This window comes from Myxine glutinosa, chromosome 1, assembly GCF_964187855.1.
Source record: "Myxine glutinosa chromosome 1, kmMyxGlut1.1, whole genome shotgun sequence".
NCBI lineage: Eukaryota > Metazoa > Chordata > Myxini > Myxiniformes > Myxinidae > Myxine > Myxine glutinosa.
In genome coordinates, this window is record NC_136261.1 from 217,518,844 (window position 1) to 217,545,053 (window position 26,210).

Genomic DNA, 26,210 nt, shown 5'->3' on the forward strand with positions numbered 1-26,210 from the left:
TCACTCTCGTAACTCAACAGAGGGCGTCTCCTCCCGTCTCATAACTGAGGTGGGGGCTCCGGGCACAGAGATATATCGCCCCGCCCTGGCCCGTATCAAATGTTCCAAACCCCGCCTTTTGCCGCAGTGGTTCAGTCACTCCCCTCGAGCCTTGTTGGCAGCTCGTGCTTACCGGTCACTCCCACTCCTCCTGCCCCGCCTTCCTTCAGCCTTGATCGACTTGTTCAGGCCGGCCTCGTGGTATTTTGTGCCAAAATCCAAAGCATTGAGGCGTCGTAAAGGACCGAACTCTCATTATTCTACTCAACGCAAAACTAACACAGGAAAGGTCTACGCTTACATTTACTAAGAAATAACTGAGCTTTAACGAGGCTACATGTTGTAGTGTAACTAAACTAGGAGGGGAAATTAACCTTTATTATAAAAAACACAAAACCGCAACAATATATAAAAAATGTACTCTGAAATATATATATATACATATATATATATATACATAATTATATATATATATATATATATATATGCATACATTTTTATATTTATATATACATACATTTACATATACATATATACATATGTAAACTCGTGGTGTTGGGCTAGCGGCTAGGGTGCCAGCTTAGGATACCTAGGATCCTGGGTTTGAATCCCGGTCAATCGCTGAATTAACGCCAGGGGGGTTGACTCAGCCTGTCATCCTTCCGAGGTCGGCAAATTGAGTACCAGTTCACTGGTAATTCCCTGTTTGTCGTAAAAGGCGACAAAAAGGGTTGGCGGCAGGAAGGGCATCCGGCCATAAAACATTGCTTCAAAAAGGGGACCAACAAAAACAACAACAACCACGGTGCCCGAAAAAGGCCAACCCCCGCTTTGCGGGGAAAAATGGCCTCTAAAGGTTTTTTTTTTTTTTTTTTTTTTACATATATATACATATGTACATATATACAGTCACGCGAAAAAGTAAGAACACCCCATGTAAAGTTTTGACTTGTTCAACATATTTCAACATACAGCTGTTTGATCTTCATTTCAACAATATTGAAAGATAAAAGTGATATAATATAACAAATATCATGAAACATTTACATTTTGTAGTCCATTGTATAATTTAAATGAACATAAATGCAAATTTCGCATGTGGAAAAAGTACGTACACCTCTACATTTATCACTACTTCAAATACCTAAAATCAGAATCAGGTGCACCAGCTCAGGTGCAAATGATTAGAACATCGTTAGAGAGGCTCTTGGAGGAACCTGTCTTATTTAAACCTCAGACATTTTGTTTGGTTTGCTCTTTGTTGTTGAAGTGTGTGGCGTCACCATGCCTAGATCAAAAGAGCTCTCTGAGGCCTTCAGAAAGAAGGTTGTAGATGCCTACGAGTCTGGGAAGGGATTTTAAAAGATCTCCAAACAATTTGAAATCAATCACTCGACTGTCCGGAAGATCATCTATAAGTGGAGAACATCGCAAACAACTGCAAACTTGTTCAGGCCAGGCCGCCCCATCAAGTTCAGCCCGAGAGCAGACCGCAAGATGCTGAAAGAAGTCTCTAAGAACCCCCAGAATGTCATCATGTGACCTACAGGTAGCTCTTGCCACTGTTGATGTCAAAGTGCACGAGTCTACCATTAGAAAGAGGCTGTACAAATTTGATCTACATGGGAGGTGTGCCAGGAGGAAACCTTTGCTGTCCAGAAAGAACATCAGGGCAAGACTAAAGTTTGCCAATGAACACCTAGGCAAAGACCAGCACTTCTGGAACAATGTGCTCTGGACAGATGAGTCAAAGGTACCGCTATTTGGCCACAGTACCAGAAGACATGTTTGGCGAAAACCAAAGACAGCATTTGACAACAAGAACCTGATACCAACTGTAAAGCATGGTGGTGGAAATATTATGGTTTGGGGCAGCTTTGCTGCATCAGGGCCTGGGCAGCTCACCATCATAGAATCCACTATGAATTCTTCATTGTACCAGAGGGTGCTTGAGGATAATGTGAGGCCATCTGTCGGAGAAGTTGAAGCTCAACCGAAGGTGGACCTTGCAACATGACAATGACCCTAAATATACCAGTGAATCCACCAAGGAATGGCTGAAAAGAAAGAAATGGAGGGTTCTGGAATGGCCAAGTCAAAGCCTGGATCTAAATCCCATCGAGATGTTGTGGGGGGATTTGAAACGAGCTGTGCATGCAAGAAACCCCTCAAACATCGCACAGCTGAAAGAATTCTGCATGGAGGAGTGGGCAAAAATTTCTCCCAGTCGATGTCAGAGACTGGTAGACAGTTATAAGAAACGCATACTTGAGGTTGTTTCTGCCAAAGGGGGCAATACCACCTATTAGAGCCAAGGGTGTACTTACTTTTTCCACATGCGAAATTTGCATTTATGTTCATTTAAATTATACAATGGACCACAAAATGTAAATGTTTCATGATATTTGTTATATTATATCACCTTTATCTATCAATATTGTTGAAATTACGATCAAATAGCTGTATGTTGAAATATGTTGAAAAAGTCAAAACTTTATATGGGGTGTACTTACTTTTTCACGTGACTGTTTCTATACATATATACATACATATACATATATACATACATATATACATACATATACATACATATATATATATATATATACAAACAGATTCAACCCCCTAACTTGTCTCTTCTCTTCTCTTCTCTCTCTCTAACTCTGTCATGGCCTGACTTTGTGAAGGCGGGGGTGAACCATCCTGAATGTGGGGAGGGGAGCGGTGTCTCTGGGTCGCTCGTGGAAGATCGATCAGCAGTCTCCGTGCTGCGGGATTGTTCAAGAGAACTAGCCGGGCCTATACAACAACAATAACAACAACCTCCACTCCATTTTCACTTTTTTCCTGCTTGTGGAACCATCTTCCACATTCTCTTCAATCTCATTCTTTCCTTGAGGTCTTCAAGACAGCTGTTCAACACCCTCTCAGATTCAATAACCCCCATGCAAAACCATGATACTGTATTTTCTACCCTTGTCAATCCCGTCCTTCCTAACTCCTATGCTCTCCTTCCTGAAAGTTTGCTTCTGGATCCATCATGTCCATCCCATGTGCCCTCCCCTAAACCTCATTCCACCCCACACCCATTCTTTGTCTAAGTCTCCCTCTATATTGTCCTTCACCTCTGCTGTTGGTGTCTCCCCCTCTCTCTGTATTGTTCCTTTTGGCCTGTTGTGTCCTGATCCGTTCGGTGTTCTCACTCTTCCACGAGCCTTCATCACATATACAAGAAAGTCACTGTGGTTGAGTGGTTAAGGTTGCTACCTTGTTAGCCAGCAGATGTGGTTCAATCCCTGACAAAGCCAAGTTTAAATGTATTTCTTCCATACCCTCCATCTCTCTCCCACACAGAATATTTTTTTCTTCCTGATTACCAGCACTATCATTCTCATACATAACTGTAAAATCAACACTCCAGGATAACAAGATCGATGAACATCTGACAATTACAATTGGTTGGATGAGTGAAGAAGGATCTGGACAGGTGACCTATATGTCACATTTTGGGGTGCAGCATAGTACCAACTGTTGGCAAAACTCAGCAACATCTGTTGTCACCAACAACATCTGTACTTGTCATTTGTTTCCTTCTTAAACTTCAATTTTAAATATACAGTGGAGGTATAAGTAATGTTTGGAGATTTTACAGGAAGAAACACTTTTGGTTTTGGCATTTCATTCCATAATTGCCAATTGCCAAATGTTTGTCTGTCTCTGTGGCCACACATATATTACATAATCTACAGGCGGGTCGGTAGGTGGTTGGACCAGCCCTACGGGGCATTATCCTGGGGTGTTGCAGGGTGTCCCCTTCAAAGGTTTCGGCATTTATTTATACTTCACTTTATACTGCATTAATGGCGATTGTGAATATATGTTTGACGATGTGTTAGGCCTGAGCTGCATGTAAATTAAAATGCCGGTGGGTGGAGTCAGCCTTCCTATGTCGATGTGGGTGGAGTTGGGCCAGCTGTCTAACTAATGGGCTAAAAAAGAGAAACAGACGGACAGAAAACTGCTGCTACTTTAATATACAGACTTGGCATTTAATATGGAATATTTTTTTGTGGGGGTGAACTTACTTTTCAAGATGTCTTAGAACCAAAAGTTCATTGGAATTATGTTGAAATTATTCTAGATTTTGTTAATGTGACCTTTAAAAGAAACAAAAACCACATTTGACATTTCGAAACAAATAAATTGATCCTTGAAAGTGATGTAAACTGATATCGAACTCAATTCATGGACAGTACTGTGTTAAACTTCTGTGCGTTTTCCAGAAGTATCTCTTTATTTTGCACATTAGCCAAAAATTTTTTTAACAAAAACAAAAGTTTAATTACGACTGGGATTACGGACAGTAAAACTACAGTTCAGTACTTCGTGTAACCCCCAAGAGCATTCAGGAGAGCACGTACACATTGAGGCATGCTGTTCACGAGATTTGCCAAGATTTGGACAGGAATCGCTTGCCATGCAGTGACAATAGCCTGCTGCAATTCATGCACAGAGGTCGGCTGCTGGTCCAAGTGGTCGATTTGACGCGTTAATTCTGCCCACAAGTTCTCTATCAGATTCATATCCGGGGACATTGCAGGCCACTCCATATGCTCCACACCACGGTCAGCAAGAAAGTGTTGGATCATGCGAGCACGATGAGGCCGTGCATTGTCATCTTGGAAGACAAGTTTCCTCGAAAGGCTGCACGAGCAAATGGAAGCAATGTTTCTTCCAGAATGGCCCTGTACTTGAACTGGTTCAGGTTTCCATTCAGAACAACCAGGTCAGTTTTGCCCCCTGCATGAAAAGCAGCCCAAACGGTCACCCCACCACCTCCAGCTTGGACTCTTGGCACTATACAATCTTTGTTGTAGGCTTCATGCACTTGTCTGCGCACTCGGACGTGGCCATCTTGACGATAGACCAGAAATCTGGACTCTTCACTGAAGATCACGTGATTCCAATGTCCTGGCTGCCATTGACGGTGCTCTCTGGCCCACTGCAATCGGCGCTGGCGGTGTTGTCTGGTCAGGCGTGGCTTTCTCAGGGGACGCCTGCCACGATAGCCTGCTTGAACCAGTCGTTGGTTGACTAGCCTTCTGGATACAGGCACATTTGTCAGTTGCTGCCACTCAGCCCAAAGCCGATTAGCTGACTTGGTACGGCCATTGCGGACTAACCGGTGCAGCTGGCGATCATCCCTCCTTGTGGTTCTGCGGGGACGTCCTGGCCACGGTATTGGAGTAGGGACACCCCTCTGAGCATTTCGTTTCAGGATCTTTGACACCTGACCTTGAGTGATGCCATACTGCCGAGCAATAGCACGCTCTTTCATGCCGTAATTTCGTAAAGCCACCACTCCATGACAAACAGCATTGTCGAGTTGACGGACCATCTCCAGAGGAAGCGGCAATAACTTTTGGAGACGTGCAGCAGTTGTTTTCCACTAATACAGAACGCAACAACCATTGTATACCCGACTGTGAAGTCAATCGTCAAATGCACCTGTCCGTACATTTTGCTACGCCACCTGTGATATAATCCTGTTGTTGACTTCTTGCTGCGACAGACAATCAGTGACATAGTTCTTTTAACAAATAAATCACCAAAGTGTAAAAGAAACTCACCAGATTGATATACTCTGTTAAGAAAGTAAACCCAAGTCAAGAAAAAAAAAATATTCCATATTAAATGCCAAGTCTGTATACTATAAGAGAGCCGCTGGTCTGTCTGTCTGTGTCGCCATGTTTCTCAGAGATGGCCAAACGGATATTCGTCAAACTTCCAGGGGTTTGTCAGTGAGTGCTGGGGAGTGTTTTAGAGCAAAAAAAAAATTTAATATTAAAATAAAAAAGGTCTATTTTTGGGGGGATTAAAAAAAACCCCCCTTCTATAGTGCCTAAACCTTTTTGATTAATGATAGTTATATACAAGTACACATACGTATAAATAAATACAAAACAATTACCAGACATTTGAACACAAATTAATCAAGCAAATCAGATTCAATCAAACAATTCCGGGAGCGGTCCAAGTTGGTGGGAATTCTTCTTCTTCTTCTTCCTGAACGTCATCAAATATGTTAATGTTTCTTTTTGCTGAGCAATGTCGGGTACTCCAGCTATAAACACTTATATACTTTCCTCAGGGTACAAATACAAATACAACTTTGTATGGGGTAACATAGGCTATGTGGCCAAGGCCTCATGCGGGGGTGTGGGGGCTGGGTGAGGGGCATAAATTTTATATGTAAATGTGTGCCATGTAGTGCTACCTGGTGTTGGTGGCAGAGGGTATTATAATTTCCTTTTTTACCTGGGCAACACTGAGGTTGAAGCACTCTTCGCACAGGTAAATTTTCCTCCTTCCCTTTCTCCCCCTCCCCCCAAAACAGAGGGGCCTGTCAAAGGCACCCCCCCCCCCACCCCCAAAAGATGTATATGTAGTATATCTTTCCCCTCCCACTCCCCTCACCTCTCCCTCCCCTCACCCTTCCACTTACCCCACTCCCTTCCTCTCCCCAACCCTCCTGCCTCCCCGGCAACACTGGGTGCTTCAGCTAGTAAGGTATATAAATTATTATTATTATTATTACTTATCACTATCATATTACAAGAATATCATGGAAGTTTCGAATATAATATTATTATTCGATTATAATGTGCATGGAAGAAGTTTCGGGAACTGAGTGGCATGCTGATGAGGAGGGGAGTGTCGTTGAAGCTGAAGGGAAAGGTGTATGCTGCATGTGTGAGAAGTGTTATGATTTATGGGAGTGAGACATGGGTAATGAACGTAGAGCAGCAACGAAGGCTGGAAAGGGTGGAAATGCGAATGGTTCGGTGGATGTGTGGAGTATCGTTGAGAGAGAGGAAGACAAATGATGAATTGCGAAAGATGATGGGAATAGAGCCTGTGATGGATGCTGTGAAGAGGAACAGGTTGAGATGGTTTGGTCATGTGTTGAGGAAGGATGAAAGTGACTGGTTGAGAAGAGTGATGGAAATGAATGTAGAAGGAAGTAGAGGACGGGGAAGACCGAGAAAGACTTGGCTAAAGATGGTGGAAGAAGAAATGCGGGCAAGGGGTTTAACAAGGGGAGATGCAGAAAATAGGGCAAAATGGAGAAGATTGTTATGGGGACCGCAAGGCTAACCCCCACTCTAACAGGGAAAATGGCCTTAAAATGCATGTTGTTGTTGTTGTTGTTGTATTATCATGATTTGGCAGAGGCTGAGCGAAGCGGTCAAGATCGTTTATTCCTGATAAGTGAAACACCCTGCAGCCCATGCCTCCAGAAAATGGATTTTTTTGAACGCTTGCTGCATTTTCTGTCCAATCGTCATGTAACTTTAGTATAAAAAAATATTACAGGGGTAAACGCTCCTATGTTCAAATTTTGTGTCAATCGCTGAAACAGTTGTGGCGAAAACAAATATAAAAACGAATAAAGGTGAAATTGTGGGGGCGGAAGCAAAATAAAAAAAGATTGAGAGCCTCAGCCGACAATCCACAACATGGTCAAGGGTGGTTGTGGATGTCTTCTAGTTATTTATTATGAAAGACGGATCCATTCATTTATGTGCAGCACCTGGATGCTTGTTGCATCATTGCTGGAAGGGTGACTGTGCTGCTGATGCAGTGCCCCCTGTAAGTTATGGAAGGAATTTGGAATTTTTTTCTTGGTCTGGCTGACAATTGCCTACTCTTTGTGAAAGACACCGTGGAATCTTTATTGTCCACCAGAAAATGCTGGCAAACCTATCTCCATATTGAAGTCCTATCTGTCAGAAGATATACTGTACTATACAGATGCAAGGGTCTACCTGCAAAATACCTGGCTGACAGTTTATAGTTAGCTTTGGAATCGAACCGAGACTATACTGCTCAAAAATGAGTAAGGTAACTCTGAACTATCCTGCCAATCTTCATTACCCTCACCAGAGAAGAGAGTATTGCTTTTGGGTCCGATTGTTCATCTGTCTGTCTGTTTGTTTGTCGCACAGAACGTGAGTATGCTTTTCTCTGCAAACCTTGGTCTGATTGACAAGACATTTTCATCATCGGAGCACCTCCTTCCGTAGAATTTTTATTGATAATTATGACGTCGTGGTCACGTGGTACGGGCGCCATCTCGGAAAAACTGAACAACTTGGCACCTCTATATCTTCGAAACCGTTCCATGAAAAAATTTGAAACATGTCTCATTGTCAATTCCTCCCCATTGGGAACAACATATATTCATGATGGTGTCATCAGTGTCTTCATTATGACATCATAATTAGACAAGTATAACGCTTGATTTGATCAGTTTGAAATTTCTTGAGCGTGATCTACACAAAAATGATACGGGAGAATTAAATTGATGACTTCATCAGTGATGTGGTTTGGCAGCCATATTGGATTGAACATAAATCTACGTCGTCAATAAACCAAAACAAACACAGCAGCTAATAAGCACCACACAAAATACACCACACAAACACGTCCTGGCGAGGGTCTGCAATCTCTGATTGCTCTTTCGGGAAGGAAAAATGATCTCAAGTCTTGGTGGTTAATAAGGCCCACGTCGACATCATTCCAACGTTGATGTTTGGTTGAAAGTATGCTGCAACATCAACCAACAACAACAATATGTCTATTCAATGTCACTTAACATTGTTTCACTGCATTTTTGTTGTATGAACGTAATGCTTCCTGCTGGGTTTCTAATCAAATTATTTATGACAAAAGTAAAACAATGTACTGACACCTATCACACCATCAACTACCAATCTTCAAAAGTAAAGAGCATTTTGACCTTCCACATATCCAGAATTAAACATTGAACTAATTAATCCGCCTGGGCCTTAATACCTGCATGTATGAAATGGTAAAACCCACTTCTACTTCTACTCAAACTTCTGAAATCTGGAAATCGTAAGCTGCAAGTCCCATAAATTATAAAACATATAAACATTGCTTAAGTAACATTAAGCCTTTCTAGCTGCTCGTTTTGGGCCTATAGACAGATGTTGAGCCATAGTCGGACTCAGCCCACCCAGAATCCTCGTACTCTGGACAAACAAGTAAACAATGCATCATATTCCGTGGCTAGCCCCTGACATGGTCTTCATTCACCAAGACATTGTATTAAACACATTTGTACACGTAAACGTGCACATCGTCTTTACACACGTGATGAACGTCAGGTGGGCCTTATTCCCCCCACTCTACCTATCCATGCAATAAATGGTCTCTCATGGAACAATGATGACTTTTGTAAAGGACTTGGTAAAGAGCATCCCTGCACCAGGCGAAACAGTTTACGTTTTGTATCCCACTGATAGGCCGGATCTGGATTCGGACCTGAACCAAAATCGAATCGGATTGTTCTTGTCACCTAACCAACTCATCCACCAAGTTTTGTCACAAATCTTCCACAACATTTATTGACTCAAGACATTTCAGCTTTTCATCTTTAATTAATCTGTAAAAATATAAGTTGAAAAAATCCACTTTGACATTATGGGTTATTATGTGCAGATCATTGCCAAAAAAAATCTCAATTTAATTCATTTTAAATTCAGGCTGCAACACAACAAAATGTGAAAAAGTCAAGGGGTGTGAATACTTTCTGAGGCACTGCATCATTTGGCTCCTTACAAGGAACCTCAATGCAAGAGAAGGCCATTGTGCCCATGAAAGCAGTTTTTTCTCCTTCACAATGATGGACAAACAACACTGTTTTGTCTTTTGGTAATTGCCATTAATTATTACTTGTGAAAATATAACATTTTTCAAGTATATTGGTTGGTCTTCTGCGTTATTCTGTCTGTTTGTCTGTCTGTTTGTTTGTTTATATATCGATACCTTACAAATCACAATTTCAAACCGATCTTTATGAAACTTCACCAAATTGTAGAGTTGGTCATACAGAAGAAGACTATTGATTTTGAAGTCAAAAGGTCAACATAGGCAAAAGATCAACAACTTTATCGAATTTCTAAAATCCACAATTTTCATGTGATTAACTTGAATTTGAAGATTTGCATATCAGCTTACTGAATTCAACCCCCAGTTATTTTTAGGTCAACATAAGCCAAAAGGTCAAAATACGCCAAATTTCTAAAATCCTCAATTTTTATCCGATAGACTTGAAATTTGAAGAGGATTTGCATATTAGCTCAATGAATTCAACTACCAATTATTTTTGAAGTCAATATAGGCCAAAAGGTCAACATAGGCCAACAGGCAACAAATTATTTTAGGGATTTCGCAAGTATTGTGCTATGAACGACATATTTCTTGTTTTATTTATTTATTTTGTATGGCCTGTGGCTGCTTGGTTGCATCATTTTTTTCCAGGGCACGGCTATGCCGCTGATGCAATGCTCTCTTACCAACCAGCTGGTACTCGCCATTTTGCCGACCTCGGAAGGATGACAAGCTGAGTCGACCCATCCAGCGTTAATTAAACGGCACGACAGGGGCTTGAACTCAAGATCCTAGGATCAAGTGTCAGCAACCTTAACCATGAATAATCAGATACATTTGGATAAAGGGGTATATTGACCCAATAAGTCTCAAAAGGCATCAACTGCACCACGATTATCTGATCATGAATATTAAAAGATCATGAATATTAAAAAATAGATTATCGCATTACGACACAGAGGGGACGGAAACACATGCCGGCAAAAACGGGATAATCCCAGGAAATATGGGAGACTTGGCATCTCTAGTCTTGTTTTGAAGGACAACATTTCCTAAACTCGAAATGACTGTTCATGGAATGGGGCTAAACCATTGAAAGCCAAGAGAAATTTCAGATTCGTACTTTGTGTCTGGTGCATTAGAATTAAATGGTGATTGGACAATGTGGGGCATTGCATGCATGTATTCCATTAAGGATCTAAAAACAGTTTCTGTTCATGATGTGTTTTAGAAGTTCCATGAGCCTTGATCAAAGCAAGTAAAAACTCTAAAAGATGGCCTAGTTAGAACCGTGATTTGAGCCCTTACCTCATGCTGCTGTGATGCAAGGCACCAGGTTCCAAGCCCAAGCAGTGTGGGCTTTTTAATCCATTGTCTCTCACGTTCTTCTCTTTCATGTAGGATATGCACAAGCTTCCCAATAAAGGGCTGTAGAACAGAAGAAGAAGAAAAAAACATGCAGACACCCACATGGAATTTCGCGAACACATCGTTTGAGCCAAGACAGGAAACTCCAGAGCAGGGGCAGACAATTTGACAGCAATGAAGTGTATTAGTGTTTTTCTTGACCAGATCAGCCACAGTGTATTAATCCAGTGGAATGGGGGGTTGACTTTGAAAAAATTGATGCATATAAATGTTTTCTTCCAAATTCACATCTGTAATGGTCCAGATTGAGAAACTAACAGATGCTGGTCTGACACCATTAAGGAATTTGAGAAATTCAACATGGCGACCAGGATCGCTGCCGCATTACATAAATAATTGAAAATCCTTATCTCTGCTTCCAGTGGGGTAATTTTAATAAACTTGATGTCTAATCTGCTATGTTTATGGGGATAAGGAATCATTTTATGATATGTTTGGTACTGTCATAACTGCACATGGTGGAAATCCAATATGGTGGCCAAGAGTGATGTCGCAAAGCTAAAAATGTCTAAAGCTGTTATCTGAGTGCTCATATATCAATTGTCATGCGTACAACTTTGACAATTGATACCAACTGAAGATCATATTCCATATCCTCATCTTCACTCTGGAGTTCATTTTCAACAGCTGCCACAACCTCAACAATTCGTGGATTGCAACCGTTCTCACCTCCACCAAATTTGCAGAAGACAAGCATGATAGCTGTGCTGCTGCATATCTACATCTCAGGGAGGAGCAGCATTGATGAGAACTCCCACTGCCTCAACAATGTTCGTTACAAAGTGCATTCCACCATGTTCCAGAAAAAAGGTTTCATCAAACAATTCTTGATATGCCCACATAACAACCAGTCCAACACGAGAGGTGTTGATCTCACTCATTGAGTCGTTTGGCTTCAAGCATTGCTGTTTTCATGGTGGTTGTTGTATAGCCCCGAACAGTTCTCTCAAACAAGCCCATGGCACGGAGACAGCTGATCAATCTCGCAGGAGCGACCCAGAGGTCCATCACATTCGGGATGGTGTATCCCTGCCTTCACGAAGTCACGGCCATGACAGAGTTAGAGAAGGGGGGAGAGAGAGAGAGAGAGCGAGAGAGAGAGAGAGAGAGAGAAAGAGAGAGAGAGAGAGAGAGAGAGAGAGAGAGAGGCAGAGAGAGACAAGAGGGAAAAGCCCAGTTCATGGGGACCGATTGGCACTCTGACCGTGGACCGCACTACCCTGACGAATCCGGGCAGCAGGGAAGAATGGGGAAGATTTGGCCCAAGACTTGCATTGGGGGGTACAATCTTTTTCAATTGCAACTTTCAGTGGAAGTATGCACCCAAGCACTGCAGTTTGGGAAACACGTAGGGTTTTTGGACCCACATAAGCAGACATTAGTGTTGTGAAATAGTACGTTTTTCATTTCACCTTTTTAAATCAAACAATTGTGTTGCTCTCCCTATCAGACCTATCAGACGATGCTGGCTGGGTCAACAACAGTGCAAGTGAATGTGTTTAACTAAGTCAATTTGGAGATGAAATAGTGGCATCAAAGTTTTCTGCAATTGTTTGAACTAGTCAAATGTCCCACTCGGACTAAAAATAATTTGTTGTTAAAATTAAGCCCTTAATTATCATTATGGTGAAGATCCTGATCCTGATAGTAAAATTATTTAAGTAATTCTTCACCATTGAGAGATAGGGCCAAAAACGATATATAGCATGATATCTCAAAAAGTTATGGACGGATTATGATACATCTAGGTGGATGAGTTGGTTAGATGACAAGAACAAGTCAATCCGATTTTGATTCAGGATTCAGCAACGGTTACAGCAAATGTCTGAAGCATAACACTTCATCATATGAACATGAAATGCCCCATCCATGAAATTGTTCTCCGAGACATTTCTGGCTTAACATAAGATCAATAGTAATCTGCAGATCTGTTGGTCTATTTGTGATTGCATCAGTAATCATATTGCTAATCAGGATAGAAGGAAGTGTGTTAATTCATGTGTTAGACATGTTTGACAGATGATACTGTTGTGCTGATCTATTCACAAGCAGTTTCATGATCAATATGGACATTGCATGTGGCTCTGTCATCGGTTCGGGGTTTTTAAGGGTCTTTGGGGGTCCTCTGGGAGTTTGGGGTCTTTTGGGTCTTTGGATTATTTTGGGTCCTCTGGGTCTTTTGGATCTTTGGGGTATTCAAGGGTCTTTAGAGTCTTCGGGTCTTTTGGTTCCTCTGAGTCTTTTGGGTTTAAAGGGTTTTAGGGTTCTAAAGTGTCTTAAAGAGTTTTGGGGTTCTAAAGGGTCCTAAAGGTTCTTAGAGTTTGGGGGGGATCTTAGGGATCTGAAATGACCTTTGGGTTTTAAAGTGTCTAGACTTAGAGGGTTTAGGTAATTTTAGCGGTCTCAAAGGGTCTTAGCGTTCTAAAGGCTCTAAAGTGTTTTAAGTGTCTTAATGAGTCTTAGGAGTCCTAAGAGTTTTAAGGGACTTAAGAGTTTCAAGGGTCCTTGGGGTCTTCATGGTCTTAATGGGTCTCAGGGTTGTAAAGATTTGAATGGATATTAGGGGTCGTCAATGGTCTTGGGGGTTCTAAAGGGTCTAATTTAATTAATACATACTAGCCGAAACCCGTGGAACATCCACGGAAGGGAGGATGTGGTGTATGGATAGAGTGTACCATTATGGATGGCATAGGGGATTTGCTTGTCCGAGTAAGAGTTAGGAAGAAAGATCAATTTTCACTTGTGCAAAAATGCTACTCACAATTACATCGCCTGTGCGTCGGCCTGTGATTGAGCCAGAGAGTTGGCCTGTGAGTCAACTTCCTTTCCAATGTCTGCAAGAATTGAAATACTGATTGTGAATGTGTAAAATTATATGAAAGAAGAACATGCATATCAATAGACGATGCCATCGAAAAGGAGAGCAGCTGTCAATAGAAAAGGATGTCTGACATCAATTTGACATTATTGCACAGGAAATGACAAACAAAGAAACAGTTCATTTCCATCGGGTAATATTACGATGAGAGATCAGCCGATACCTTTATTATGGCCATCAGCATCCATGGCACTTAGAAAAAAAACGCAGCATCAGCCAGCCGCAGCCAACTATCACGTACCGTCTCGAAGTCAATGCCATCCTTTTATCTCTTCGTATACAAGTACAACTCACTGATCGCAACGTCACTCCATTTAACTTTATTAAAATGACGATAAAGACGTGAAACCCGTGGAACATCCACGGAAGGGATATCGTTCGTCTGTTTTCAGCTCGTTATCTTTAAGCTTCCTTACGTCTCGCCACCTGCTACACCTCTCTGAGTTACGAGGATTTATGCAACGCACCCCGAGTATCGCAACGTCACTCCATTTAACTTTATTAAAATGACGATAAAGACGTTTCCTTATATATCCTAATTTCAAATGTTCAAGGGAATAAAAAAGCTTACTTACGTCTCGCCACCTGCTACACCTCTCTGAGTTACGAGGATTTATGCAACGCACCCCGAGTATCGCAACGTCACTCCATTTAACTTTATTAAAATGACGATAAAGATGTTTCCTTATATATCCTAATTTAAAATGTTCAAGGGAATAAAAAGACCATTTGGTTCACACCACCCATCACACCACTCGACTGTCCAATCAGCGGACGGCTCGCATCGCCTTCGCCCAGCAGACGCCAATACGATGGTGTCGTAAGATGGCGTCGTATCGGCCGATAATCGGATGCTTTTGGGTCCCAAAGTCGGCGAATTCAGATTTTTCGAGTATGGCTGTACGTGATAAACAAAGAGCGCGGTTTGTAGATGGAAAATGCATTAGTGCCGTGAGCATCGGGTCACTGGGTGTGGCGTAAAAGGGATCACAAAGTCGAGTCCTTATGGTATTATTATATAGACTAGCCGAAACCCGTGGAACATCCACGGAAGGGAGGATGTGGTGTATGGATAGAGTGTACCATTATGGATGGCATAGGGGATTTGCTTGTCCGAGTAAGAGTTAGGAAGAAAGATGAGAATGAAGAGTGCGTATATGAACAACGTATTTATTGCAATCTACTTAAATGACAACGCTACGATATACTTTTGAAAATATCACGTACCGTCTCGAAGTCAATGGCATCCTTTTATCTCTTCGTATACAACTCTGATTTCTACCTTATCGTGAACAGGGTAAAGCCTACTTTGATAATCATGAACGGTGGCAGATGCAGGAGTTGGTGAAACGAAAGGGGGGGGGGGGGGGAGCTGATCATGACCTACCCTACGCCAATATGACTCAGCCAGCTGATTCAGAGACAACGCAGGAATTGCAAAGTTACCATCATATTGAGTCAACTTACACACTGGTCTTTGAGGAACAATAAACTGCTCTATTCAAGGTGCTTAAGTTAATCCTTCAAATCATTTAAAAACAACCCAACGTTGACGAAGCATGGCATACGAGGCCCGTTCAAAAAGGTCACGGAACAACGTACTCTCAAAGGTCTGAGGCCAAAATGTTTGTTTTTTCCCCCCCTTACACAACGGAAACAACAACTGGATAGGTAGGGCCGAGGCCTACACCTACGTTTCGTCACTCGGCGAAGTACACTTTGTTTTAAGCTTTCAGAAGCTCAAGCCTTGGTATTTATTGCTTTATATGATACTGATGGGCTGCTGATCAGTTTCACTTCGTTGTAATCACAGTATATGGAAGACATTATGGTAAACCCACCTGATGAGGTTAGCGTACAGCGCGATCGACGACACCGGCACAAATGGCGGAATGCATGCTCAGGATTGTCCACTCAGTGGACGGCTTGCTGTCGCCTTCGACTGTCCAATCAGCGGAAGGCTTGTTGCGCCTTCACCCAGCAGACGCCAATACGATGGAGTCGTAAGATGGCGTCGTATCGGCCGTTAATCGGATGCTTTTGGGCCCCAACGTCGGCTAATTCAGATTTTTCGAGTATGGCTGTAGGTGATAAACAAAGAGCGCGGTTCGTAGATCGTAAATCCATTAGTGCCGGGGCATTGGGTCACTGGGTGCGGCGTAAAAGGGATAACAAAGTCGAGTCCTTACGGTATTATTATATAGATGCTCATGTTTTGTGTGGACAAACAAACAGAAACAGACAGAAAATAACGCACAAGACCAACCAATATACTTGAAAAATCTTCGATTTTCGTAAGCAATAAACGGACCCAAATGCAATACCTTCTCCTCTGGCGAGGGTAATAACGAGATAAACATGCTCGACTGCAAAACTACTGATGCTGTCGTTGCCAGTGAAGTGAATACAACCAACATGGCGGGTGCACAGCATCATGGCATAACTCTGAAAACCCTGTATAGGTAAGCATGGCAGGAGGCTCCTCCTTCTGACTCCCCATATATGTATCCTTATTTCCCTCTTCCTCGTACTCTTTAACCGCTGCTAACACAATAAATTCGTTTGGGGAGGTTATCACAAGAGCATTGTTATCACAAGACGATGGCATTGTTTGCATGAAGACCGCCATGTTGTTAAACGGTGCCGAGCGCTCCGTTCCGTTGGAGTGCTCGATTGGGCGCTTTGGATCATGCGAGCTGCTTGCTAACTGAACACACCCCAGTGTTGTGGAGAAGTTGATGAGCCTTTTATCCACATTTCCTGAGCTGCAATGTTTCTATCACCCTAGGTTAATCTGCAGGAGGTCTGCCTAATGAGGCAATCACCAATTTGTAAAACAGTATGGTGGGTGTCTACAGTGCTTTATAGCCACGCCCATTGCCTAAATGAAGGGAGAAGCTATTGTAATTGGTCGGCATGTCAGTGCCTCCCCATTGAGATCTACTTTAATATCTAGATCGTTTATTCTCAGATCTACTGTAATCTATATGTCCACCCTTGGTTTTTTCTGCATTGTTAAAAGAGTACATTTGAATTTTGTACACAGAGAATGCTGGCAGAATCCATTGGTGTGCAATTTGAATTTTTGAAATTATTTTGGTTTATCAACTGCTTCCAATAAATGCATGAGTCATTCATATAGTCTGAAGTATGAATGAAGTGTTGAAAGCACGATTGTAAGGAGCTTAGCCAAGGAAACAGTGACATATGTCTTCAATAACTTATTGGCAACAGAGCGTTATAAGTCTGCTATTGTTGACGTTTTGCCATTTATTTTCCACTAGCTGTTTACCCACCTGAGGGATGGGTATAGAAAAGTTCACCTTCAATTAATTGAATGAAGAATAGAATCAATAATCATTTAATTAAAAATAATTAAGTACAGTCTCTAATACACATGGCCAAAAAGGCCTTTTTTAGGATGGACCAGACACTTCTTCCTTTCTATACTTTGCAGGCCTCAATTTTATTTTGATGTCTGTATATTAAGAATGAAGAGGTCCGCTCGGCCATCTGTCTTGTAAGACTACCAGAATAGGGGGTTTCAAGGTAGAATAGCCTATCGTAAAATAGGTGCGATCTTTGGCATCACTTGTTTACCAAAGAATGTCTATAATTACATAATACGTGAAGATAACTACCTGTTGTGAAACATTTATAACGGATCATATGCAGGGTGGACTATCTGAACGTTTTATTGTTGAAAAATTACAAAAGGTAGCAAGTTCAGTGATATATTAATGTAAAGAATACACTATGCCATGTTCAAATCACTCATCATAATGCTTGTAATTGACATCAATGTATGCTCCACCTTTGTTCAAACAGGCTTTGATCCTGACTCCGAAATTCTCCACAACTCATCTTAAAGTGGCTGGGGTGATAGCCTGACGGTAGTCCTCCACCTCCTACTTCAGAACAGCCAGGGTTTGAGGTTTGTTGGTGTAAAATTGACCTTTGGCAGCACTACAAAAGAAAAAATCCAATGGATTCAAATCCGGGCTGTGGGGCACCCACTCGTGTGCTGTGCCCAGGCTGATAACACGATTTCCAAACAGCTGGTGGAGCAAAGTCGATGGTTTCACCTGGAGTGTGCGGTGGGGCACCATCCTGCATGAACCATGCAAGTCTGAGTTGGTTTGGAGACTGTATTTGAGCAAGATCAGCGTGGAATTGGTGTATGATCTTGCAGTACTGCTCGCCGTTGACTGTCACCATCTTACCATTGGCATCCTCGAACCAATACGGTCCCAGCATACTCCATCTGGCATTCGATGCACAGAAGCAAATGGACTTAGGGCTCTTGAGAGACATCTCAGACACCTCCTCAGGAGGCTCAGCACCCTAGAAGATGTTGTTGTGATCGTTGATTGCCCCATTCAAATGGAAGTGTGCTTCATCACTGAACCACAAGGAGTTGATCCAATTTTGGTACCTTTCCATTCGGTCACTGAACCAATCACACATTGTCACTCGTCTTGCCATGTCATTCAGCATTAGTTTATGCCTTACGTATATGATGTAGGGGTAGAGGTAGAGTTCAGAAGTGAGAATGCGCCACACAGATGAGGCTGAGATCAACAGTTCCTTGAGAGGATTGTTGAGAAAGTAGATGGGAGGCTTTTTCAGACGGTCTTCTCGGAGAGACAAAGTGAGAGTGTTAGATTTGTCAGGATTGAAAGACATGTTCCACTTGTTTGACCAGTTTGTAATATTGTCCAGGTCTGCAGAGAGTGAAGAAGCTGCTGCCTTCTGATCTGAGGGATGAGAGATGGAGCGGCAGAGGGTGGAGTAATCAGCAAAGAGATAGAGAGGATTTCCCAGAGTCGGAAAGAGCACTGGGGTCCTCTGGGTCAGAACGTGTTGGACCGTTTTATAATGATGACTTGTAATCAAGAAGAATTTGTAATCAAGAAGATCTACACAAAATTAAGTTGTATAAAATTCAAAAAAAAAGAAAATTCCACTTTGGTACCTGAGGGTAGATGAATGAGAAAAATCTTAATTTAAGCCATTTTATATTCAGGCTGTGACACAACAAAATGTGAAAAAAGGTCAAGGAGTGTGAATACTTTCTGAAAAAACTGCAACGGAAGCCAAAACAGCCAGAAATCTTGATGTACTTAATTTTGACTGCTGAAAACAACAAAATTCATGCAATAACTCATTTATCTCGCACGTAATAAAAGGTCTTCATGTGCTTGATGCTTCATTCTAGCATCAAGGGTTGAAGGAATGGTGGGGGAGATACTTTTTTTTCTTCAAAACAAGCAACACAATGAAGCAGATAACCATGCACAGACGGAGCATAAAATGCAGCTGCAAAGGACTAACCTGAAATGAATTATGATGCCTTGGGTTTGTAATAGTCCCCATTGGGCCTTGTTACGTTCGTTGCTTCACTGTGCCAAACACACTAAGTGCTTATCTTTACCAATGCAGTCAATGTCTGTAAAACGACACTGAAACATTTGGCTCATGTGAAACAATATAGTCGATAAAATCTTTCAAATACAGAGATTTTGCCATTGTGGACTCTCACAATCCAAAGGGGACAAACACATCAAACAGCTGACTCTGTTGGGAAAACTGTGAGGTGGAGCCATTGTTGTTGTTAGACAGATAGATCTCCTGGCAGTAGTGTAGTCTCATGATTTCAGACAATGGCAATGTGGGGAATTTCCCCAGCATTACATATGGTTTTGTGAGTGAGAAGTAGAATTTTGTCTCTGGCTGTGGTGGAAGCAGGTTCCAGCCGATGGGTGTGGTCGTACGTAGGTAGCACCGTGTGCTTCTTGAAACTTCACTCGCAGACAATGTGATGAGAACTTAAAATGGAAGCAAATTAATTCCATTCCAAATGCTTATAATATGCTTCGTCAGGAATCTTATAAACACTGATAGCAACAACTTCAAATACTGTATATTAAATATGTATAATAAAATACTGTATAATAAATAGTGTAAAAAATACTGTATATACTGTAACTGTATAAACAATGCTATACTACTGTATATGTATATGTACTGTATATGCTGTATGTATATGTACTGTGTATACTGTATAAGAAAGAAATACTGTATATACTGTATATATATATATATAATACGGTATATACTGTATATACTGTATATACTGCAAAATATAAAATACTGTATATACTGTAACTGTATAAACAATACTATACTACTGTATATGTATATGTACTGTATATACTGTATGTATATGTACTGTGTATACTGCATAAGAAAGAAATACTGTATATGTATCTATCTATAATTCCAGTAATCTCTGTGTGTGTGTGTGTTTGTCTGTGTGTTTGTCTGTGTGTTTGTCTGTGACCGCTGTTTCTCGACAACCACGGGTCCGATATACTTTAAACTTGCCAGGTATATTGCTGGGGACCCGAGGATGTGCCTTTTCAAGGTTTCATATTAATCGGAGAAGTAGTTACCGAGCTATGTCCAAAAAACGATTCAACCAATCAGAGAGCAGCGAGCTATCACGTGTGCCGAACGTGCCGAACAGACTCTGCCTCGGACGGCACATTTGAGAGCGTATTCATTTATTTCACGTTGGCAAACTCTTTTGGCGCTATGTTGGCGTTAAACTATGTTTGAAAACTAATTAAAACTAATTTGCGATTCATCGTAACTGCGATATGCGACCCTCCGGAGCTCCTGTGAGAGCGTGCGCCATTACGGATAGTAATTCAATTAAAAACATAAAAACATTGTCCCAATTCAGTCAGAGCGAAGGGCGTTGTTTTTTTTGCTTTTTCCCCCCACGCACGATCACGCGAAAGCGAAGAGCGTTTTATTTTTCCCCTAAAATTCAGTCGCCGGACGGTGAAAGTTTTTTTTTTTGGGCAGCTACTGGCAGCCACGTACGGCCAATCACAGGACACGTTGTTGTGTCGACGTGCCGTGTTGTTTTCCCTCGCGGTTTGGAATGTTTTTCCTTTTCATTTTTTTTTCTCTTCTCTTTCTACTTTTCCTTGCGATTAAATTGCAACAAGCCAAAATACGTTGGCGCTAATTGAATAATTGGGCATTAACACTAAATGGCGAATAATCGTAACTGCGATATGCGAACTTCCGGACAGTGAAGACTTCACTTCCGGCCTTACGAAAGTGCCGACTTACTGTCTCGATTGTATCTTACCACTGTCTTATTGTTAGATCTATCTATTCTATCTTATCTATATTATCTATATTAGACTATATTATTATATATTATATGAAATTTGTAAATTTTGTAATGATTTAAATTGTTAATGTAATATTAAGGGAGGGTGATGTTAAGTTAAGTAAGATGCGTTAAGGGAGGGTGATGGCAGGGTGATGGGAGGGTGATGGGAGGGTGATGGGAGGGTGATGGCAGGGTGATGGGAGGGAGATGGGAGGGTGATGGGGGAGAGTGATGGGGCAGGGTGATGGGGCAGGGTGATGGGAGGGTGATGGCAGGGTGATGGGAGGGTGATGGCAAAGGGTGATGGCAGAGGGTGATGGCAGAGGGTGGTGGGAGGGAGATGGCAGGGTGATGGGAGGGTGATGGGAGGGTGATGGCAGGGTGATGGGAGGGAGATGGGAGGGTGATGGGGCAGGGTGATGGGGCAGGGTGATGGGGCAGGGTGATGGGCCAGGGTGATGGGAGGGTGATGGCAGGGTGATGGGAGGGTGATGGCAGGGTGATGGCAGAGGGTGATGGCAGAGGGTGATGGCAGAGGGTGATGGCAGAGGGTGATGGCAGGGAATTAACATTAACGAATAAAATTTGTAATGTAATAATTTGTAATAATTTGTAGTAATCATAAAGAATTCTGCTCTGTTTCAATTCTGTTTCAATTTGGTGATATGCTTTGCAAACCTTTTTTTTTTTAAACTATTTTAAAACTAAAACAATTCGAACATGGAATACATACTGACACTGCACTTTCAGGTCTCCTACAAATCCTACCCTGTCGCCTCACCGTGGCGTAGGAGTGGCAATGGTCAATGGCATCGAATGTCATGGCTAGCAAAGACAGGGAGGTAAACTTGATTTAAATTTGGAAATTTTTTTTTAATTTTTTTTTTGGGAAGGAACGGGCACCCACGTACGGGCACGTCCTAGTATATATAATACGGTATATACTGTATATACTGTATGTACTGTAAAATATAAAATACTGTATATACTGCAACTGTATAAACAATACGATACTACTGTATATACATGTACTGTATATACTGTATGTATATGTACTGTGCATACTGTATAAGAAAGAAATACTGTATATACTGTATATATAAAATACGGTATATACTGTATATACTGTAGGAATATAAAATACTGTATATACTGTAACCACATAAACAATACTATACTACTGTATATACATGCACTGTATATACGGTATGTATATGTATTATGTACTGTATATACTGTATAAAAAATAAATACTGTATATACTGTATAAATATAAAATACTGTATATACTGTATAATAAAATGTGTATTAAGTGTGCATGGAGTTGTGACTTAAATGTGAACAATTTGCCAAATCTATTCTGCGGTTTGAAAAATCAACTGAGATAAATTCCAAACATTCCTACTGGACATCTATCTATAATTCCAGCAATCTCTGTGTGTGTGTGTGTGTGTGTGTCTGTGTGTGTGTGTGTTTGTCTGTGACCGCTGTTTCTCGACAACCACGGGTCCGATATACTTGAAACTTGCCAGGTATATTGCTGGGGACCTGAGGATGTGCCTTTTCAAGGTTTCATATTAATCGGAGAAGTAGTTACCGAGCTATGGCGATTTAGCCGTTCGCCGTTCGCTTTGGCTTTGCGAATGGACCAAACCATTCATGTAAATAGAGGGGGGGGGGGGTTCTGTGGTCGTTCGCTTTGGCTTTGCGAATGGACCAAACCATTTCATGTAAATAGAGGGGGGGGTTCTGTGGTCGTTGCGAATGGACCAAACCATTCATGTAAATAGAGGGGGGGGGGGGGGGGTTCTGTGGTCGTTACTGCCACGTGGTTTCAAAGTTTTTTTTTGTTGTTGTTGTTTGCACGCATGTTTTTTTGCACCCACGTACGGGCACGCCCTAGGATGTTTACACACACACACCCCTACACAATTTTTTTTTTTTTTTTTTTTTGGCAAGGAACGGGCACCCACGTACGGGCACGTCCTAGTCTATCTATAATTCCAGCAATCTCTGTGTGTGTGTGTGTGTGTCTGTGTGTGTGTTTGTTTGTCTGTGACCGCTGTTTCTCGACAACCACGGGTCCGATATACTTTAAACTTGCCAGGTATATTGCTGGGGACCCGAGGATGTGCCTTTTCAAGGTTTGAAATTAATCGGACAAGTAGTTACCGAGCTATGTCCAAAAAACGATTCAACCAATCAGAGAGCAGCGAGCTATCACGTGTGCCGAACGTGGCGAACAGACTCTGCCTCGGACGGCACATTTGAGAGCGTATTCATTTATTTCACGTTGGCAAACTATGTTGGCGTTAAACTATGTTTTAAAACTAATTAAAACTAATTTGCGATTCATCGTAACTGCGATTTGCGACCTTCCGGACAGTGAAGACTTCACTTCCGGCAGCCAATCACAGAACGAGCCGAGCCGAGCGCGTGCGCCATTACGGTTCGTAATTCGATTTCTTCCGGAGAAAATAATAATTTCTCGATTTCTTATGCGCATTATTTCTCCCAATTCAGTCAGAGCGAAGGGCGGAAGCGAAGAGCGTTGTTTTTTTTGTTTACGGGCGTACGGGCGTACGGGCGGGGTAGAACGTACGGGTAGCGTTTTTTTTTTTTTTTGGCAAGGAACGGGCACCCACGTACGGGCATGCCCTAGTTCTCATAATGTCAGAAAAATAGTCAAACAATTAGCTCTTGTGGTGATGAATTTAAGTTAAATTATTGCTTACCTTCAAGTCAGCTACACCTACATACGATGTACGTAATACGTGTACGTAACACCGAGGTGTATTTGTAACGAGGCACTGAAACTAAGGAAAGCCAACAATGATAACTTTACTGAGACATAAACACTCATATGGCATATTTAAATACTTAAACATTATAGCTTCCGGGGGTTTCGTCCCCTCACCCCCCACAATGGGTGCTGCCCCTTCAACCAACAAGGGGGCCTACAGAAGTCCCCTTGACCCCTGCCTGTACGTGCCACTTATTATTTTTCATGAGAACTGGTCATCCTGGATACAACCCCATAGCAATTTGACCACGTGGAACAAAAATAACCTCGTTAATAGAGTACTAGGAGGCCCGTTGGTCCATTGGACCACATTTTCATTGGTCTTCATGGCCTTGTAAGTTGTAACATACCTGCCTGCTGTCGTGCTTGAGCATGAGCTTGCTCTTCACCAAACCCAGATGTGCTTGGGCCAGGGTTGGAGGGGAGAAGAGGCATTGTACATCCGTTATTAATATTGCCAAATGATAGGAATATAATTATTGCTGTTAATATTATTAGTATTAATTAATATATGCTTTGTTATAATGTTATCATTGTTTTTGTTATTTATTTTGCAATTAGAATGCCCTGCCATGGAAGGACCTATTGAACTACTCTATACACCTTAACATGGCATGCAATGAAAACATGGGAATAATTTCAGATTCCTTGTAGTGAATTAGCCTAATCAACTCAGGAGATCACAGCGACCATTTCGGTGTATCACATTCCATATCAGAAAGCTCTAGTAGAACTCCACAAAAAACAGGCCTCACACACACACACACGCACAACTCACCCATTTATAGGAGATACAGGCCACTGTATTCATTATTTCCTATACAGTAGAATGCCACAAGTATTGGAAAAAATCAGCCACTTTATAAGCATACTGTTTACAAGTCTAATTTAGTGTACTGTTTACAAGTCTAATTTAGTGTACTGTTTACAAGTCTAATTTAGTGTACTGTTTACAAGTCTAAATTAGTGTACTGTTTACAAGTCTAATTTAGTGTACTGTTTACAAGTCTAAATTAGTGTACTGTTTACAAGTCTAATTTAGTGTACTGTTTACAAGTCTAATTTAGTGTACTGTTTACGAGTCTAATTTAGTGTACTGTTTACAAGTCTAATTTAGTGTACTGTTTACAAGTCTAATTTAGTGTACTGTTTACAAGTCTAATTTAGTGTACTGTTTGCAAGTCTAATTTAGTGTACTGTTTACAAGTCTAATTTAGTGTACTGTTTACAAGTCTAATTTAGTGTACTGTTTACAAGTCTAATTTAGTGTACTGTTTACAAGTCTAATTTAGTGTACTGTTTACAAGTCTAATTTAGTGTACTGTTTACAAGTCTAAATTAGTGTACTGTTTACAAGTCTAATTTAGTGTACTGTTTACAAGTGTAATTTAGTGTACTGTTTACAAGTGTAATTTAGTGTACTGTTTACAAGTCTAATTTAGTGTACTGTATACAAGTCTAATTTAGTGTACTGTTTACAAGTCTAATTTAGTGTACTGTTTACAAGTCTAATTTAGTGTACTGTTTACAAGTCTAATTTAGTGTACTGTTTACAAGTCTAATTTAGTGTACTGTTTACAAGTCTAATTTAGTGTACTGTTTACAAGTCTAATTTAGTGTACTGTTTACAAGTCTAATTTAGTGTACTGTTTACAAGTCTAATTTAGTGTACTGTTTACAAGTCTAAATTAGTGTACTGTTTACAAGTCTAATTTAGTGTACTGTTTACAAGTCTAATTTAGTGTACTGTTTACAAGTCTAATTTAGTGTACTGTTTACAAGTCTAATTTAGTGTACTGTTTACAAGTCTAATTTAGTGTACTGTTTACAAGTCTAATTTAGTGTACTGTTTACAAGTCTAATTTAGTGTACTGTTTACAAGTCTAATTTAGTGTACTGTTTACAAGTCTAATTTAGTGTACTGTTTACAAGTCTAATTTAGTGTACTGTTTACAAGTCTAATTTAGTGTACTGTTTACAAGTCTAATTTAGTGTACTGTTTACAAGTTTAAAGTCACAATACATCCAGCACAATGACTGACGAAGTTAAAATTGTAACATAACATGATTAGACCTGCCTACAAGTAACATAACCCTTCATGTAACTGTCTGTTCTACATGTTTGGCACTCACGCAATTCGAATTGCACTGAAGAGCACGAGCAATAGGGT

General features: G+C 41.2%; 1 long non-coding RNA gene across 2 annotated transcripts in view; it reads right to left on the minus strand.

Annotated features, from left to right (window-relative positions):
• The window catches only part of LOC137434327 (uncharacterized), a 79,840-nt gene extending 55,413 nt beyond the window's left edge, over positions 1 to 24,427 (minus strand). For both annotated transcript variants that reach the window (XR_010985847.2, XR_010985848.2), the window contains exons 1-4: positions 24,390 to 24,427; positions 15,886 to 16,125; positions 13,928 to 14,000; positions 11,047 to 11,166 (exon numbers count right to left, since the gene is read on the minus strand). This is a non-coding gene — a long non-coding RNA (uncharacterized LOC137434327). The remainder of the gene's footprint in view (positions 1 to 11,046; positions 11,167 to 13,927; positions 14,001 to 15,885; positions 16,126 to 24,389) is intronic.
• Between the last annotated feature and the right edge of the window lie 1,783 nt (positions 24,428 to 26,210).